General features: G+C 45.0%; 1 protein-coding gene across 2 annotated transcripts in view; it reads right to left on the reverse strand.

Moving 5' to 3' along the window:
* The window catches only part of LOC126284679 (PR domain zinc finger protein 1), a 262573-nt gene extending 244507 nt beyond the window's left edge, over positions 1-18066 (reverse strand). For both annotated transcript variants that reach the window (XM_049983800.1, XM_049983799.1), the window contains exon 1: positions 17252-18066. The gene's annotated coding sequence lies outside the window, so the exon portion shown is untranslated. The remainder of the gene's footprint in view (positions 1-17251) is intronic.
* Positions 18067-18576: the final 510 nt, after the last annotated feature.

Raw genomic sequence — 18576 nt, forward strand, 5'->3', positions numbered from 1 at the left:
TTAAAAAAAAATAGAGTGCATTTCTTTTGGAGTGACCCTCGTATGTATGTTTCATATCTCTTCTTTATGTGTGTGTGTGTGTGTGTGTGTGTGTGTGTGTGTGTGTGTGTGTGTGTGTGTGCCAAATTTATCTCTCTTGCCTCCCTTACTCCTCATAAAAATGAGGTGCACTTCTATTTGGGCGAGTGCGTTGTTTTTACGTGTGAGCAATCAGATCTTTGAGTGGTCATCTGCCATTAGAGTGCAGGTGTGAATCTCGATAGCCATCGCGTGTGGCGTGACAGTAGGCTGGTAAGTTGGATGTGGGAGGAGGGAGAAGTGGGGGCGGTGGTTGACGTGTCACGTCCTGCTGAACCGTGAATCATACGCGCTCGCCGGGAGCTCGGAGCACATTGACTCTGCGGCCGCAGTCCATACGGCCCCGTGCCTTTCCTTACGCGGAATGAAATATGCCGACGCGCGCGGCGTCCCAACCGACAGCGCATGCGAGCGGTGCAGAACTCGTAATGTGCGAGCATATTGTCAAGTGGTGCCATAGGTCGTGTGCAATCGCCTTGTTCTTGTTGTCTCTCGCTTCCTGGTTGGTAACGAACGCTACTGCAGGAGTTCGCTGGACAATACACTTGACAATCATAATAATGTCACGCGGACTTCTTGCCCGAGTAAAGGCAATGCTTGTCACGCAAGTACTGAACTAGCGCGCTGTTGTTCGTTTCAGTAGTCAATGTCTTACACTGTTAATCGAGACAGCTGGCGCCTGGCACAAGACGCTCGTTACATACGGATTACCAGGCTTTTGCGAATTCGCCAAATGAAGACCTCGGTTGTGAACGATATAAGCGACAGCCGATGAGAAACATAGTTACTGCACGGCAAACGTGGGAAGCGGTATGATTTATTGATGCTGATTGACAGTTCCACGATAAACCGAAAGTGGCAGATGTATCTCTGATTTCAAATTCTCGCTAATGGTAGCTTTCTCATGATATGGCATGTTTACAGTGATCATTACTAGAAACGCGATTGCCAGGTTTAGTAACGCGGGTGGCGTTCGTTCCAGGAAAATGCTTTTCAGGGATGATTTATACGCACCTGGCAATGATATGGATAACTACGACTCAGACAAAGTGCCTGAATATGTTCCTGAAAGCGAAGGCGCTTCGGAAATAGTCAGTCAGGTACACATGACAATATGTTTAAGCAAGCAAACGACGTTGCGTCCTTTACCATTGTTTACATAAATTTACCTGGTATGATGATAGTAGAAATGCTAAGGGTCGTCCTTAACATTGATTATGTGTTGCAGTAAGGTGCTGGCTAAAACTGGTTCTAACTGCACGGAATCGTAATTAATTTTCAGGATTGCTGTACTTTATGAATGCAAAAATTGGTAATTCAGATCATAGCATCCAAATATTGAAACAATTAAGGCGTTTTACATTTGTATTTTTAAGAGGTTTCCCAGTAATTTTTCGTTAATTCACCCGGCAAGTGAACAGTAGTAAGTATGCTAAACCATATTGAGTACGCTAAGTTTGCAAGTAAAGAATGTAAAGCACCCATTAACGAGTTTTTAAGAATAAAATATTGGGTAGGGTCAGCCATTTTAGAAATGTGTCTTCACCGTAGAAGAAATGACTTACTTGAATAAAAAAATTACATCGCGTGTACCTGAAATATTTATGTGATTTTATCGAAACATTACTGCGCAATTCCTCAAAACAATTGACTTGTTCCTTACCATTATTTAGAACCAAAGGCCTTAAAATCAATTCAAGAGAATATCGAAATTATTAGTTCATCACACTCATTGCAGGAATGGCAACGAATTGCTAATAGACATTTTTACATTCGAATTAAATAAAAAAATGTTATCCTAATGTGGACTGCCTGTAATAGCTACCGAAACGCTGGTATTTTTCTCACATATGACATGATCGCACACCAAGAGGCATTTTATCGAAATAGACTCTTGGAGCGAAATCATAAGCTCTTACAAACAAAAATGAACTAAAAATCTTCGACGTCTCTGAATGAGGACGGAACGAGGGTGGAAGCTATTTCATTATCGGAAATATTTGCGAATATTTACTTCGCACATTTTGCTCTGTAACACCTCTGCAGTTGCGCGGGAAGCGCGGCAGGTAGCTTTTCGCATCCACCAGCTGCGCCCAAGACTGCAGCGTATCGCGTGTCGTTTGAGGTATCGTGTTACATGGAGGGGCCAGGGACGATGCTTCTACAAGCTTGCAGTGTTTGTACACAGTGTCCTCCTACGTGGGTTGACGCGTTACGCGAGAGTCAGACACGTGAAAGGGTCAACAGACAGCAATCATTCCTGTTGAATTAAAGCCGTCAGGCGCTACGAATCGGAATTAATGCTGTATCACTGCAATATTTTCTGTGGGACGGATTTCGAGTCCAGACTATATGGCATTGTCATTTCCTCTACAGTACAGACTTGCGGCACGTGATAACAGAACGCAGATACTTTGCTCGAGGGAACACAACCTACTCGTTTCCAAATAACCATGTAACGCACCAGGTTATCTCAAGACGTGTAGGTTCATGGCAACATAATGATCGCACAATCTTCTTCGAATACAGATTCTCTAAATTTACACAACAGAATTTCTTCCGAGGGCTCCTTTTCAAATTCCCCTGTAATTTCTGTTAAACTTCGATATGGACTACACTGGCGTATTACGATCCTAACAGGGCGTCTGTGCATTCGTCAGTTGTATGTTGTCACGCCTATGTGATAGAGACTCAAACACGGGGACAATAGCCTACAATTGATCGCCCTAGCGTCTTCTAAATCATTTCTTTCACATATGAACCACAATTTCCCAGAATCTTCCCAGAAAAGCTATGTCTTCCGTTCTCACTGATGCGAGAACTCTTGTTACTTGCGTATTCTGGTTCTTTATCTTTTCTCGCCGTGTAACAGAGTGGAGTAACAGTGGGAGTAGTTAATACTAATCGGAAGAACTATACAGTTTTCTCACTATAGACCTAAATCTATAATTTTGAGAGATTAACTGAAATAAGTTATAGATGGCGTTTTACAACCCACAGAGCCTGCTATTGTTGAACATCCACCACTCATACGATGGAATACGAAAACAACAGTTTTGTCTACTGCGTATCCATATCGGAATTCTTTTAAGGCATCCGCGGAGATACGGGTGGCAAAAAGCCTTATAGACTGGGACATCGGCTATCAGTTGAGGGTTACGCGTGGAATCCCATTGACCCTTTCAGTCACGATTTTTTCTGCAGGAAGGAACATTTTTCTTTGTGTGATAATGCTCTTAGGCGATTTTTAAATGATTTTAGAAGCCAGATTTATACAAAAATATATATTCGTTTTCAAAACCTATTATGTACGCTTGGCTTAATTTTATGGACTAAAATAACTAATTAGAAAATATTCACTACTCTGATAAATAGTAAAATGATCATTCAATAATTACCCAGCAAAATAACAGTAACAATATTCAATTATACAGTGGAATATAGAGAACTAACCACAACTGCGTATTCTGGTGGTCACAAGCTGCTGCGCACTGCTACACTGATTTGTTGATATTTTTATAGTGATACCCAACAGTTGACAGCACTTGTGCACGATGAAAGATTAAACGTTGAAAAATGTGTACTTTAGGTTTCCGTTTAGAAAAAAATACTTCTGTTGCAGCTAAGATAAAGTTAATGTACACAACTATAGCCAGGTGGTCTGAAAGGGTTAAGGCCACGATTTGCTCTCAGCGAAGACAAGTTTGTGATAGTTGTGACGAGATGGAATGCATAGCTCTATCTCTGGAGTTCAAAAACTTTCGGTAGCTCTTTGCTTTCATATTTCTTGGCTTCGGCATCTCAAAAACCATGTTCCAACCAAGCCTAGATCTGAACCTAAGCCACAGAACAGCCTGTGATCACAATCTAGTTTTTTGCTTTCACACTGGTTGTCTTCGGAAGCTCACAAACAGTGTCATCCTCCAACTTAACGCCGGCCGATGTGGCCGAGCGCTTCTAGGCGCTTCGGTCTGGAACCACGCCACCGCTACGGTCGCAGTTTCGAATCCTGCCTCGGTTATGGTTGTGTGTGATGTCCTTAGGTTTAAGTAGTCCTAAGTTCTAGGGGACTGATGACCTCAGGTGTTAAGCTCCACAGTGCTCAGAGCTATTTGAACCATTTGACCCAATCTAACCTATACCTCGGGCTAAGCTACAGGTGAGTGTCATAACAACCAGGCGTTTTTGCTTTCAAATTCGTTGGCTTCGCCAACTGACAAGCAAACTATCACATTCCAACCTAACCTAGACCTCATCTGTAGATGGACAAGCAAGTCTAAAATTGAAACTTCCTGGCAGATTAAAACTGTGTTCCGGACCGAGACTCGAACTCGGGACCTTTGCCTTTCGCGGGCAAGTGATCTACCAAGCCTAAAATTGGCAAAGAAAAACTAAATTATGGTAAAGAAGTGGCTGGACACAATTTTTTTCGACCTTTAAACATATGTCGAGACCAACCCCTAATAACACCTACCGTGGTCTATAGTATGTTACATCACAGTGGTAGACAGGAAAATTGTTAGTGTGCCTCTATGCTACCCATGAAAAGCCGCTTACCCCCCAGTAGGAGACAGAGTCTGTGCAGAAATGCCAGTCCACCAAAGCCATTCAAGCCTGACAAGTATATACCGTTGGCGACAGTGAGCATCAACTCACCACACGTCCGCTGTGGTCATTCTTGCAATTACCACCTTGACCCTTGCAGCGCGCCGGCCGAAGCGGCCGTGCGGTTCCAGGCGCTGCAGTCTGGAACCGCGAGACCGCTACGGTCGGAGGTTCGAATCCTGCCTCGGGCGCAGATGTGTGTGATGTCCTTCGGTTAGTTAGGTTTAATTAGTTCTAAGTCCCAGGCGACTAATGACCTCAGGCGTTAAGTCCCATAGTGCTCAGAGCCATTTGAGATGTAGGGAACTACCTAGAAACAAAATCCAGTCTGGACGTCGATCCGCCGGGCGGTTTCTATCCGGGGTCTGTGCAATCCAAACTGCGGATGTTGCTCCGTAACACTCACGGCTATTCGAGCGACTCCGCACTCCCGAAACATCGTCGAGAATATTTCGAGATTCCCGACACTTCACTCCGGTGCGCCACTACCGTCAATGCAGACCCGCTAACCGCGCAGCTCAGTCTGGGGGTGCACCGGCGGCCGCGCGGGGCAGAGGTCGTTGACGTGGCGCCCGAGAGTGGTGTCCGGTGGGGCCGGGTGCGGTGTTTCCGCGATCCTGCGCGGGCCGGCCGCTGGCCCCTGGCCAGGACGCGGCCCTCAAGGTCGCCAGCAGCGCAGGGCCGCCCGCGTCCCAGCGAGCGCGATCCACACCCGGCGCGTACTCGCAGCCTCGCCGTCAGCTGTTAGCGCACGTGCTCGCTCACCTCTGCTCTGCCGAGCGTCGCCAGTGGCAGCAAAGTCGCAAGCAGGGCGTCTCCCGCACTTGGGTACAGGTGCACAGTGAGGCCGGTCCTGCTGCTGTCCTCTACTCTGCACTCACAAGGGGACCACATAGCAACAGGATTTGCTTATCTATTTTATATACAGGGTGAGTCGAGAAAGACGTAACACCACCTTTACTCCGGGGCCGATTGCACGTATCGGCATGCGGTTTCCGGCGAGTAATAGCGGACTATGGGGCACATACATAGGTTGTTGTTGTTGTCTTCAGTCCTGAGACTGTTTTGATGCAGCTCTCAATGCTACTCTATCCTCTGCAATCTTCTTCATCTCCCAGTACTTAATGCAACCTACATCCTTCTGAATCTGCTTAGTGCATTCATCTCTTGGTCTCCCTCTACGATTTTTAACCTCCACGCTGCCCTCAAATACTAAATTTGTGATCCCTTGATGCCTCAGAACATGTCCTACCAACCGGTCCCTTCTTCTTGTCAAGTTGTGCCACAAACTCCTCTTCTCCCCAATTCTATTCAATACCTCGTCATTAGTTATGTGATCTACCCATCTAATTTTCAGCATTCTTCTGTAGCACCACATTTCTTACGCTTCTACTCTCTTCTTGTCTAAATTATTTATCGTCCATGTTTTACTTCCATACATGGCTACACTCCATACAAATACTTTCAGAAACGCCAGCCGCGGTGGTCTAGCGTCTCAGGCGCTCAGTTCGGAACCGCGGGACTGCTACGGTCGCAGGCTCGAATCCTGCCTCGGGCATGTATGTGTGTGATGTCCTTAGGTTAGTTAGGTTTAAGTAGTTCTAAGTTCGAGGGGACTGATGACCACAGATGTTAAGTCTCATAGTGCTCAGAGCCACTTTCAGAAACGACTTCCTGACACTTAAATCTATACTCTATGTTAACAAGTTTCTCTTCTTCAGAAACGCTTTCCTTGCCATTGCCAGTCTACATTTTATATCTAGATCTACATCTACATTTATACTCCGCAAACCACCCAAAGGTGTGTGGCGGAGGGCACTTTAGGTGCCACTGTCATTACCTCCCTTTCCTGTTCCAGTCGCGTATGGTTCGCGGGAAGAAAGACTGTCTGAAAGCCTCCGAGCCCGCTCGAATGTCTCTAATTTTACATTCGTGATCTCATCGGGAGGTATAAGTAGGGGCAAGCAATATATTCGATACCTCATCCAGAAACGCACCCTCTCGAAACCTGGCGAGCAAGCTACACCGCGATGCAGAGCGCCTTTCTTGCAGAGTCTGCCACTTGAGTTTGCAACACATCTCCGTAACGCTATCATGGTTACCAAATAACCCTGTGACGAAACGCGCCGCTCTTCTTTGGATCTTCTCTATCTCCTCCGTCAACCCGATCTGGTACGGATCCCACACTGATGAGCAATACTCAATTATAGGTCGAACGAGTGTTTCGTAAGCCACCTCCTTTGTTGATGGGCTACATTTTCTAAGGACTCTCCCAATGAATCACAACCTGGTACCTGCCTTACCAACAATTATTTTTATATGATCATTCCACTTCAAATCGTTCCGCACGCATACTCCCAAATATTTTACAGAAGTAACTGCTACCAGTGTTTGTTCCGCTATCATATAATCATACAATAAAGGATCCTTCTCTCTATGTATTCGCAATACATCACATTTGTTTATGTTAAGGGTCAGTTGCCACACCCTACACCAAGTGCCTATCCGCTGCAGATCTTCCTGCATTTCGCTACAATTTTCTGATGCTGCAACTTCTCTGTATACTACAGCATCTTATTTCCTCCTTCCAAGACACTGTCCATTCCGTTCAACTGCTCTTCCAAGTCCTTTGCTGTCTCTGACAGAACTACAATCTCATCGGCGAACCTCAACGTTTTTATTTCTTCTCCATGGATTTTAATTCCTACTCCGAATTTTTCTTTTGTTTCCTTTACTGCTTGCTCAATATACAGATTGAATAACATCGGGGACAGGCTACAACCCTGTCCCACTCCGTTGGTACATGCACAATAATCACAACGTTTATATTGACCGAGATAACGAGGCAAGTACTTGTTTTTTTAAATGGGACTCTATACTTTCTCTTACCGTCATTCGAACGCTCTGGAAAAGACGCGTATAGTCATGTAACGCATGTTGCTACTGTGATTCAAACTTTGCTTAAAAGAGGGCGGGTGAGGATTTACCTGTGTAGCGTAGGCAGTGCTGCATAGAGCACGGCAACTCGGCCTGCGGTCCGCGTGAGGCTTGTTTACAGTCTGCAGCCGCTTCCGACCGCCCTACCTTCAATCGTACAATATTTCCCAGCGTCTTTTAAGCGAAGTTTGATTCACAATAGCAACATGCGTTACATCACTATACGCGTCTTTTCCAGAGCGTTCGAATGATGATAAAAAAGTATAGCGTCCCATTTAAAAAAAATGTACTTGCCACATTATATCGATCAATATAAACGTTGCGATTATTGTGGTTCAAATGGCTCTGAGCACTATGGGACTTAACATCTGTGGTCATCAGTCCCCTGGACTTAGAACTACTTAAACCTAACTAACCTAAGGACATCACACACATCCATGCCCGAGGCTGGATTCGAACCTGCGACCGTAGCAGTCACGCGGTTCCGGACTGAGCGCCTTAACCGCGAGACCACCGCGGCCAGCCATTATTGTGCATGAACCAAAGTATGTGCCCCATAGTCGGCTATGATTCGCCGAACACTGCTTGTCGATACGTGCAATCGCCCCCGGAATAATGGGGTGTTACATTTTCTGTGTGTTCTTTCCAGTACCACGGAACTGTCAAAAATTCTCGATAAAATCGACGTCAAAGTTTTCCGACCGTCTTTAATACCCTACCATAAGGTCTGATGTAGAAAACAGTCAAATTGCAAAATTCATTTTTTTTTAATTTGATTGATGACTAGTTTCGGGTTACCTGAACCCATTTTCAAATCGTACTGCTAGCGGAAAGCTAGAATTAAAATTTACCCAATACACTGTCACAAAATTTGAGTGCATGTAACAGTACATAATATGTGCATATACAGGACATATTGTAGTAGGATAACACACACCACACAGAAAGAACGGTGTCTTCCGTAATAGCATCCAAACGTTGTTAAGATCATACATTCACTAGTACTGAAGTGCTGTTTTGGTGGAAATGGTCACGACAAACATTCAACCGCTTCACGGAAATGCTGGTAGAACATGCACCCCTGTTTAAAAACTCACATCGGCAGGGAATCGGACACACAACCCTTACATCTTAGGCGAGTACCACAGAACCAAGCTGCCTGACGAGAAAATCGAACTTGTATTTCGGTATTAAACAAGGTCGAAAGACTTCACACTCAATGTTCTCGAGAATTTTTGAGAGTTGCATCGAACTGTTGTGTGATATTTAACGAGGAGAAGGAAAAGAAACAGAAAGAGGGGGAGGAGATGATGATGATGAAGAAGAAGAAAAAGAATAAGAAGAAGAATATTCTGTTCTACAACGATGTGTGGGGAGGAGCAATGTGGAGGAAATATGCTCCGCCTCCTACGAGCACTGTACAACGAGATAAATTACACAGAGCGGTAGACAACAAACAGATGTTTCGTATAATCAAAATTGAAACTACATCATGAAGCCACAGATGGGCATAACGATATGTACTGCTGTATCATAGGTTCTGGTTTCCACAAGAAACTAACATTAAAAGCAGAATAATTTACCAATGTTCTAAGACTATCCCTACACTGAAGAGTTGTGTTGGTTAATGAGGCCGATACGCCGTTTGTTTGAATTCCGAGATATCAACAATAGCAAAAATATTTCCGAAATGCGAAAGGATGACGTTTGTTTTGTGGGGCGCTCAATTGCGCGGGCATGAGGGCCCGAACGAAGTCCTAATTTTTACACAGTCCAATCTGGCCACTGTCACGAATGATGATGATGATGATGATGATGAAATAATGAGGACAACACAAACACCCAGTCCCTGGGCAGAGAAAATCTCCAAACCGACCTAGAATCGAACCCGGGACCCCGTGATCCACAGATAGCAACACTGGCCACAAAACCACGAACCTACCGAGTGAAATGAAGATTTGTCGCCAAGAATTTCGAGGGTTTTAATGTTCGATGTCGATATGAAAGCCGGAAATTTCATGTGTAAATTGACAGAAAGGGACAACACGATTTCTTTCTTTCCAGACGAAACATTCCCCGCGGAAAAAAAATCTCTTGTAGCGTTCTATGAAATATTCCGTAAAGTAAGCTAACTGTTGCAAGATATTCTACCACCATATATAGTTCTGGAGAAATTCCCCAACTCTCTTCCATGTTCGCTATGTTAAATTTATGGTACAACGGTTATGTTGAACAGCGTCATTCTAATATGGTATTAGTTTTTGTTTGTTATTATGCCGTTCTTTCGGGATTATGAAACTATTTTATTGGCGCAAACGTGTGTGCTACGTGTTATTTGCGATTAAAAGCCGATTATCTGTGGCACTAAACGTGTTGACGAGCCGACTTAAGCTGTTTAATGTAGCGTCTGTCATATCCGTTTAGATATTGGATGCTAACTGAGGTGAACGTTCTGTTGTGGCATGGCGGAGCGTGGGAAATTCCACACCGCACTGTGACCTAATCCACAGCTTCTCGTTGTGCGCCTTTCATTTTACGTTCTGTTTTCTGACAATGCAGAAATGTCGAAATGCGTGAGGAAGAAATAAGTGTTTAGTTGTCAAGACGAGAGTTCGATATAAGCCTCAAACCAATTGAAGATGGTTATGCGGGCTGAAACGACTGGTTTTGATTGTAAAGAATGGAAAAACAGAGTTTTAGCAACCAAGCTGGTCTCCTTTACCTGGGTTTCTTTGTTGCTAAGGGTACACATTGAAGCGCGACAACAATTTAGATAAATATCGTAAAACTAAAACTATTTGAAACAGTTATGTGCTCTTGGGACCGCTCCTAGTTGCTTGCCTCTAGCGAGGGATAACGATATTCTAAGAGTGCGGGCTGCAGCCTGCAGTGGTGAGCTAATGGGGAATGTCTGTGGAATCCGGGAAGCTGCAGGCACAGCTAACCTCATTCCTCGAGACGAGAAGCAGTCGCCATTGCTGCCTCGGCCTCCCGATAACACATTTCAAGCGTTGTGCCCTCACTCGAGGGCTGTTGCTGCGACGGGTGAGTGCACTTGCATGATTGAGGTTAGGTGCAGTCTAGTCGAAGGGGGAGCTCATGTACGGATCAGGACCACAGGCCAAAAGAGGAGAAGTACTTCAGCGAGCCCATGTTACACTTTGTGGTAATATAACGACTGATACAATAGCATATTCGTGTCGACGAAAATTGTTATTACTGACATTAGCAATGGAAATTAGCTCCATTGCATCTAAATCATCCAAATGGACAACACAGGTTCTGCTCAGCGAAGTACGTCACTAGTATTGTGACAATAACATGAGTGGTATCGATGAGAAGAACACAGTCGTGTCGAAATCGTGCAATCCCACACGATGCATATATCCTCCCGAACAGAAAATGGTTGCTGAGTAGTTACATCTGCTCCCGCTTGTCTCCAAAGTCATGTTGAAGGCGACCTATTTAGTCTGGAATATCGCGTCTGACATGTTCCCAAGCGCCGGGAAAATTTCCTGACTGCATATTAGTAGAAGCCTTCATTGCCAATCTAGCATTTCGCGTTTCGCAGCAAAGCGCGTATGTTGATGGAGCTAGAACTGCGCCTGAGAAAAAGTGCCTTTATGAACTCCACAGATAGCAAAATGTGTGATACTTAATATTCTGACTGTCACGAAGTCAGCTGTTCTGGAAGTATAACGAAGTTTATGATTGGGTTACTGTAATCTGCTCTGTTGCAGTAATACTTTACGTGCCTTCATATTCGAGAATTAAGATGAAAAGGAAAGAAAAGCCAGACAGACGACCATCGTGTGAAATTCTCGCGGGTAAAACAAGCGCGGAGGTCAACGACCCCTTGCGACCTGCAGCAAGGATCCCTGTTTCCAGACCGGCGCCTGCCGGAGCAGAAAAAAAACCCACCTGTTTGCCTCTCCGGGCGAGTGAATCGCATTCACGGGGATTAAGAACCGCGACGAGTGCCAAAATCACCTTCTCCGAGATGGGTGTGACGAAAGCAGCAGAGCAAAAAGGATGAGAACTGGCTTTTGGCTGTTGAGTAGTCCGTTTTAACATAGCCGCTGAAAAGAAAACAACGATATCCCGTTTGCAGAATTTACCATAATTTAATGCTTCTGCCGATGAAAGGTGGGGGGGGGGGGGGGGGGGGGGAACTAGGTTTATTTAGTATCAGGGTGGAATTATTTGAGTGGTTATGAGCGCAACGAATTCTTACAGGAAGTATCAATCGCGTTTTTTCTTCTTTCAAGCATCCTCTGAAAGCAAGATTGGGCACTACAGCATTTCATAATGAACTGCATTAATGATCATGTCCTTTAGAGTAACGGGTAATGGACGTTGTCGGTAGTGGGCCGAGAGCTTGATTGCCATTACGTGTGACCTAGGCATGAAAATTGTACCTGCAATAAAGGAAGTAGAACAAAAAGGATTCTAGTAACCGTTTTCTCTCTTAATTAAGAGTTTATTACTTATACTAAAATGTTCAATGATGCATTACTGAATATGCTGTGTAACGTAGATGTTTTCTCAGACCGTCTATAAGCTTCTTTTACGATGGTTAGCAGTGTAAAAGTCCGCTATATGCGCTTCCTTTTGACATTTGCCTTTCTCTTTGTTGGCAACGGTAAACAAGAGATGGTGCGTAACATTGTAAAGTTGCGCCTCCTACGATGAGGGCCTATTACAACCATTCGCTGTACTGTCCCTATTTTTCTCTTACTGAGCCATGTAGCGTTGCAACATTCGTATCAGAATCGCTTTCTCTTCCACAATCTGTCTAACGTTCCTGCTTGCTGATAACGGGACGGAGCTGAATGACTAACAGCACAAAGTATTCTTAGACTGCGGCCTACACATACGACGTTCCGCACTGTTGTGCAATATATGACATATTTTCTAAGAAGAGCGTTCTCAAAGTATTCCGCTACGTTACGATACAAGAATAACTCAGGGGACAGTTCAAAGAAAAATACTGATCTGAAAAGTGTGTTTGCTACTTATAGCAGATTTTTGACATCTTTGCTTTTCTTATTGAAGAAATCGGCTTTTCTCATCTGACGTCGTGCATAACTTATAATTCTGACTGTGTCTAACAAAAAAACTAACTGACCAGAATGCAACTGCATAGTTAGGGTCTGTAATAGCGGCAAGACAACATCGATGTCTTTAAGTACCGAAAACAATCAGCTGTGTTTATAGGTTCAGTTTATCTTGTTGTTTTACATCATTAAGAAATAATAAGTTAAAGGCAGCGCCGCCACTACACTGTTTATCCAAAACGACAAGTTTTGAGCGGCATTTTTCATCACGTTTCACAGGTACACGAGGTATAACAAGTTCCCCCAAGTGCGTACAGTGCAATGCATTTTGTTCATGGCCAATGTATAAAGAGCGTTTGTTCACGAAAATCTGGGTGGTACATTCTAAACCTAATGAGAGACATAACGTAACGCATAGCATTCCGTAAAGAATGAATATATGTTAGATATTAACTTCCCGTCGATGATAGCGTCATTAGCAACAGATCACAAGGTAGGACTGGACAACTATGGCCAGGAAATTGGCGGTGGCCATTTCCACAGAACCATCCGGAAATCGAACTAACTCTATGTGACTAAACCCTCGTGAAATTTACGATTGCAGTTGCTAGCAGTTCGTGGTTACCGCCAATTTGGTACTGCCAGAACAGGGAGTAAACCAGGGCATTTTGTACTTACATTGTAAATGACATACTATTGGGGACCTTATAACTGAAATTAGCTAGGGCATAAACCATAAATTATCACTTCCTTTGAATAAAATATGGACTAGCAAAATGTACGATGGTTTACTAACACTAACATTTCGGTGTTGTAGCATTAAGCTGTTTAAAGACACTTCCGAGAAAACACCTAAATATGCACTGCCGAACTGGGGTTAAGCGACGCTTGCAAGAAATGTACTAAATTACGACCGGTCTGAGTGACCGAGCGGTTTTAGGCGCTTGTCTGGAACCGCGCGACCGCTACGGTCGCAGGTTCGAATCCTATCTCGGGCATGGCTCTGTGTGATGTCCTTAGGTTAGCTAGATTTAGTTCTAAGTTCTAGGGGACTGATGACCACAGATGTTAAGTCCCATAGTGCTCAAAGCCATTTGAACCATTTTTTACTAAGTTACGATTTGATTCGAAGACTTGGGACGCATGTATGGGTTTGTACCATTCCGAAGGAGAACTGTCTAACCACAACGATTTAAAAATCTATTTTCTGTAATATTCGGATTTGTAGAATGAACAGCGATTTTATGAATAACCGGCCTATGGCCTTTTCGACGCTGTAATTAATATAAACTTTGTTTTTGTTAACCAACACAATATCGTGATACAACACTTTTCAAACTGTTCGCCAGAAGAAGAGGGTTAAAGGAATGGATGCTTCAATAGAAGAAAAAAGAATGAATGATACTGCTTCGGCCAGTTAACGTGTTGCGTAACGCAGAAATCAGATACTTCCCCGAAATCTATAATTTCGACGAAGTTACTGTATAAATTGAATCTATATATATGTTATCGTAATCAGATGCATGCCGTGTAATTAATGTCGCTTCTTGAGCTAGAGAAAGGTCTAACGTGTGAAAGGAAATTTCAGTTTTAATAAAGTGACGTACTGTACAGTCATACTTCCGTAAGTATTCAAAACTGGTGAATCACTGCCTCTATAAAATAATGTGGAGAAAAAGAAATTAAATTTGCAACCATCAGTAAAAGTGCTGCGGAAAAGTGACCGCGACATCGTGCAATATCATTCTTGAGTTTCTCACGGCGTATTTGATAAAATATCCACGGGTGTACTGCCGGTCTACAGTGTCCAACCGGCACAATATTTCGGCGATCATACATGTCGCCATCATAAGGTGAACTGACGGACTGAGCTCCTGTGAACGTGCCGTACGCTTTGGCTGCTCAGAGGGAACTGAGTTCGGTCGCGGAGTACGGATCTCCGTGCCGGCACGTTAACAGGAGCTAAGTCCATCGGTTCCCCTGATGATGGCGCCATGTATGATCGCCGAAATATTGTGCCCGTTGGACACTGTAGACCGGCAGCACACCCGTGGATATTCTGATTATGGTGCAATATGTTCCAAAGCGTCCATTAGTAACGTTGATGGTTTTTTTTTTCTTTGTCTCGTCAGGCTTACGATGTATTACGTGAGGCGATCGTACATCTAGAAGAAGACTGGAGTCCGTGGCTGGCGCGGCAGAGGGGGCGGGCAGAGCGTGCGGCCGGTAATCGAAGCCGTGTTCCCTGGCGTGTGAAGCCGCCTTCCGGCCGCGCGGCCGCTTATAGCTCGGCTCGCCAGAAGAGCAACGACCACGGCGGCCTCGCCGCACGTGACGGAGTGCTGGTCAGCTCGCCAAACCTCCCGCCGCATTCGCGCGGGCGGGGAAAACCCCACAAAGCGCGTCGGCCCCAACCCCCTACACACCCCTCTAGCTGCAAAGCGCTGGCTGAATGCCACTGCATCGCTACCATACGACATATGCAACAGCCGACACATTTCAAGGTCACGCGCCTCGGCAAACGACCTGCTCCGACATCGAGACCAGTAACAATCTACTGTGCTGCGGCGAAATAATTGCCAATTAATTTTCTTACGTATTCGAATCTCTCTTAGGAACGGTACATATTAGAGACCTTTTTTTTCGAAGAGAATAAGGGGCTTCGATGCGGGAACACTTGTCGACAATCAAACATTTTAAAATCCAGCTTCTCACAAAAGTAGCGAAACTTCCGTACGCCACACTATTCATCTCCTACAGGCTATTACAATTCTGAGCAACTCGTTTTCCTTCGTAATTCTAGGAAACTCGGCGGATATGCGTCATTGCTTAGACTGCTCCGAACGGCCCGCGGTAAGTACGCAAACGGAAGAGATTTTATATAAGTTAGGATGCTCAGCAATTGCTTTACTCACATCTATCAACTAAACTACGCCGAATGTGCAATGTGTGGAACACGAAACCTATTCCCTAGTGTAGGAGAGTTAACAGATATCCGATTAAGACTTCAAATAACAGGCACTCAGATTAGGTGGAAACTGATTTAGAAAAGGAATACAATTCGAAACAAAATGCAGAATTTCTTTTTTTTTTTTTTTTCTCCAGTGTGGAAATCGTTGCGACCTGCGACTGAAATGTAATAATGGATAATGTGACAGAGCCAACAACCATTCGAGATTTATCGTTTTTCAATGCTTCTGGTGCCCTACGCTGGTACATAATGGATCCTGTCGTAGTGTCTTATTCTAGACAACAAAATTTCACATAATAATTCGACAGCTACGACTTGCGAAAAAAAAGAATAACTAACAAGTTTTAAAAACATTTGCCTTCATTTTTACTATCGACATTTAAGTATCCCAAGTATGGCTACTGTCTGCACTTAGTTCACGGGATAACATTCCAGAAACTATAGCCCCTGGTGATGACACTGTGGTAAATTGGAAGAATGGCACAATAAAATTTTCAAAATAACAAAATATTGCCCCTGAAAATCCAGTTGGCGACTACATTCTAATTACAATGTTGCTGGCTTTCCTCCTAACATCGGCTGCTTGAAATTCGTATTCAAGTTTGATGAGTTAATAAAACGGAGATCTTATTCGACAGTAGAAATGTGCAAGGGGTCTCCGGTGTCGTGGACATGATGATAAAATTACGAAGCAAAGTCAAAAAGTGTACATCACATCTCGGTGTAACATTCCCGTTTAGTTTAAGATAATGCTTCTTTTATTTCTTTTTCATTAGCTCTATGTTTTGCTTACTGCGGGAAGTTTTGAATGAGTCAGTTCGATTTTTCAACGAACTATTATTGAATATATTGCCTCTCTGATGAAGGTCATTTGGGGTAGTACCAAAACGTTGGTCCATGTCACATCAGACAAAAACAGTGAATGTATATTTAGGTGCTGAAGTAACATTTTTCGGAACTTTCGCACAACAAATCGTACAAAAAATGCCGCACATTGGACACACCCTCGAATGAGGTACTACTAAAATCTGCAGTTTTTATAGTTGCAGCGCGGCAAATAGCTCTGTAAAGCGCTTCAGTTTTGTTACGATTTGTTGTGCTTAAGTGTCGGTAAATACGAAGCCGGTAGCTGAGCGTGCTACCATGAAAACTTTTGCTAAAGCAATAGAAAATGTGGACACGATACCGTTCTTAAGCACCAGGAGGAGTTAAATGTCTGCAGTGTCACTTATTATGGAGAGAGCCTGTGTGGTTTAGGTATATAAAGCGACATGGAATGAAGCTATGCATTTGACTTCTGAATTTGTTACGTTCTGCTGTCGAGCTCAGAGATTTCTCTATTTGTTTTGCTGCCTGGCAACTGTCCTCCGGCCTGCCAACGGCTGTGCCGTCAGTAGCAGCGCAAAGTAGCACGTCGCGGCGCTCTCGAAGGTAACGGGAACGGAAGGTCAATGTCCTCCGTCGGCAAAGATATTATGCAATAGCGAACCCCGTGATAGCCTGGACCATCCCGTTCTTGTCAGAGACGTCGTTGTCGAATAAAACTACGCCAAACGCGTTGTATAGCGACCGCGACTTGGGGAGACCCAGTGGGTTCACTTACCTTCCGCTCTGCGCGTAGTTCCGGAGTCGTCGGGAGCGTGCACACTTTGTGGGCGGCCAAGATGGAGTTCAAAGTCTTGCGAAACCGCCGCGGCCGAAGGCTCGCGGAAGTGCTCACAAACAAACGCACGTGGCTCCCGCCGGCTGGCCAGGGGTCGACGTCACGATTCCACGCACCAACGCACTTGTCCCCTCTCGCGATTTCTCACTGGTCAGCGTACCGTCTCACTGCTCCACCTTCACACTGTTTTACTCCCGAAAACACGTTCTGTCAGCTCCCAAAGTATGTGCAGCCTTGCACTTCACGTCCTGAATAAAGCGCTCAATCCGCAAACAAATGTCACACACGGTAGAAGAATTTCACCGCTTCAACACACAATCTCTACAAACCATTGGAGAGCGTCTGTTCCTTTTCGACTGCAGCAAAGGTCATTTCACTGTCACAACTGCTGTGTCACTGTCAAACACGTGCACTGTCGCGGATCATTTCGAAATATTAGATCACAGACGTCCTCAGCTGCTGAAACTGGACGCAGTGTCGCCAAATAAGAACCAGAAACGAAGCACTGTTCAACAATTTGCACTGTACGACACCGGGGAATCTCCTACTGGGAAAAGTAAACAATGTGGAAATTGGCAAAGAAAAGTAGCTGCATGGACACTGTGGCGAGACGACGCTTACGCGGACAGACACTGAGTGTTTCAAGTGATTGTCACTAGCACACGCGCGGCGGTAGGCGAGGTTATGTCCGACACTTGTCAACACAGGGCATGGCGCGCGCGTCCTCGAGCAGACCCTTCCTCATGCGGCCGTCCGCCAAGTCTTAGCAGCACTGAGGAGCTCTTCCAATGCCGGGGTCTCCTCACCTTGACTTTCCCCCCCACCCTCGCGCGAAGTGGCCCTGCTCCGCCTGGCGGCTGCCTCGGGTACTACCGACCGGCAAACGGGAAGGCGAGCGCACGGGACGCGCGGGGCTGCCTCGGCTGGTTACTGACCTCAGCTCCAAATATCATATCGCTCACCGGCCGGCTGGTGGCGAGCGAACGTTCACCCACGCCCGTGTCGCGCTCCGGTGGAGATTGCCAGCGACAGGGCGGTGCGATCACTGCGGGCTCGGAGACAGAGGTTACTAACCCGACCTGGCGTTGAAGTCTCCACCCAGCGGCCAACAACATTCTAATCTGCCCACGGTCAGGCGATACCAAGACCGTGAGTGCACTTTGAAATTAGTTCCTTACGCGGATTAAAGCCTTAGCTTCTGTCTACATTTAATGACGGCACAATTCAAGAAATATATACACTACTGGCCATTGGAATTGCTACTC

The sequence above is a fragment of the Schistocerca gregaria genome, chromosome 8 (genome assembly GCF_023897955.1).
Source record: "Schistocerca gregaria isolate iqSchGreg1 chromosome 8, iqSchGreg1.2, whole genome shotgun sequence".
Lineage (NCBI taxonomy): Eukaryota > Metazoa > Arthropoda > Insecta > Orthoptera > Acrididae > Schistocerca > Schistocerca gregaria.